General features: G+C 35.5%; 1 protein-coding gene across 1 annotated transcript in view; it reads right to left on the reverse strand.

Moving 5' to 3' along the window:
- The window catches only part of LOC121387995, a 12,151-nt gene extending 11,041 nt beyond the window's left edge, over window positions 1–1,110 (reverse strand). Inside the window, exon 1 of the mRNA XM_041519185.1 lies at window positions 1,060–1,110. The gene's annotated coding sequence lies outside the window, so the exon portion shown is untranslated. The remainder of the gene's footprint in view (window positions 1–1,059) is intronic.
- Between the last annotated feature and the right edge of the window lie 841 nt (window positions 1,111–1,951).

Consider the following 1,951-nt stretch of genomic DNA (forward strand, 5'->3'; position numbering starts at 1 on the left):
GTAATTCATCTGACATTAACTTTTCTCAACTTAGTATTGCAATTACTTTTATATTTATCTATTATACCCATAATACCAAAAGTGTAACCGTTTATTCATAAAATACAAATATCAACAAACGGGTTGCTGTCCAGCAAAAATAAGCTACTGAATGGTAGGTCGCCAAACAAAAAGAAGAAGTTGGGTTTGGTTAACGACATCACTAGAGCACATTGATTTATTAATCATCGGCTATTGAATGTTAAACATATGGTAATTGGGTTTTTTTTGGGGTTTTTTCATGTTAGAGAATTTATTTAGTAAATATGTAATATGTCTGAATCCTTAATTTTGAAGCGAGAACATATGGTAATTTTGACATAGTCTTAGATACAAATAATACACTACATTTTTCCATTAGTAGCATGCGATCTTTTACATGCACCATCCTACAGACAGGATAGCAGTCATGGTGCACTGGCTGCGAGCGCTTTACCACTGGGCTACGTCCCGCCCCTGCCAAACACAACACACAGTAACAGAAAACATGACCTTCAACACTTATATTACCCAGTTGGTTAAACTGGTTAAATATCAGCATTGAATCGTCGGCATGGGTTTACTCCACACAGAGCAGTTATTTTGCACCATCTTAGAATAACACATACCATAGCCTTTGATATACCAGTAGTGGTCCACTGGCTGGAACACGATATAATCCAAGGGTCCCACCGACGGGGATCAACCCGAGTCCGACCACGCATCAAGCGAGCCCTTTACCACTGAACTACTTCCCGCCCCCTAGCTTGGGGTAAAAACATAATGATCCATACCCCCTCCACACACCCCAACAACTCCTCCACTGTGCTCCCGTCGGCGTTTCAAATATAGCAGTTTCTCTTTCCTGTTGGTGTCCTAGCAATATACAACAAACATGACTTGACGACAGGTTGGTTATGTTCACATTTGTAACATCAACCCAATAAACAAAGCTGTTCAGTTTATGCACACTAAATAACTGACCACTGGACATTAATGCTACTATGTGATTAATGTGAATTAAACTAATTTAGTTTTTACCTGTAAACGTCAAGGTATGTTCTCCCTGAAGTGGCACTGAAGCTTTCACGGTTGTCCGTATGTTAGTTTCTATTTCCGGGTCATGTCATAACGATACAAATAAATAGTTAGAGGTAAAACCCATTCCCCAGGAAAATAACCTTTATTGCTTTGTAGTATAGATTGTTAACGTAACATTCTCGTGTGTGTAGGTATTGTAATGTGTCTTCTGCCAGTATATCTCTTTCTGAATAACCACCATTACATTACACATACATACATTTTAATGCTTAGATTATGAAAACATGTACAATATATTCAGTGCAGTTATTTTTTTTAAACTAGCTCAATATGGAGTTTTACGTACAAAACAACAAGACGAGCTTTTGATCACTATTGAGGTCATAGGCCCATAATACAGAAGAGAAACGCAAACAACTTTGTCGTATGTGTAGATAAATCATAGGATATTATCACTGTAGTGGGGTGACTTAGCTCCCCAAAGAAGGTCAATTGTGCACTTGCCCTTAAACGCAAACAAGGATTTTTAGTCCTGGGGCCACTGGAATTTTCATATATATATATATATATATATATATATATATATATATATATATATATATATATAATATATATATATATGTATATATATATATATATATATATATATATATTGTGACCTTCCCGATCCACAATAACCACTAACTGGATTAAAACTTTAATAGACCGCAGAAGTCACGTGTACCAAGATTGATAAATCCGAATTATCCAATCATGGTACTAAACAATTGCCATGTGTACAGGTTATCACATGCAATTAAAATACAATTATTAGATATAGACTGTGTGATATTTAATATCACATTATTCAATGCAATAAACTAATTGCCCGATTAATAAATTGACTAAATAG

Source organism: Gigantopelta aegis, chromosome 14 (genome assembly GCF_016097555.1).
Source record: "Gigantopelta aegis isolate Gae_Host chromosome 14, Gae_host_genome, whole genome shotgun sequence".
Classification (NCBI taxonomy): domain Eukaryota; kingdom Metazoa; phylum Mollusca; class Gastropoda; order Neomphalida; family Peltospiridae; genus Gigantopelta; species Gigantopelta aegis.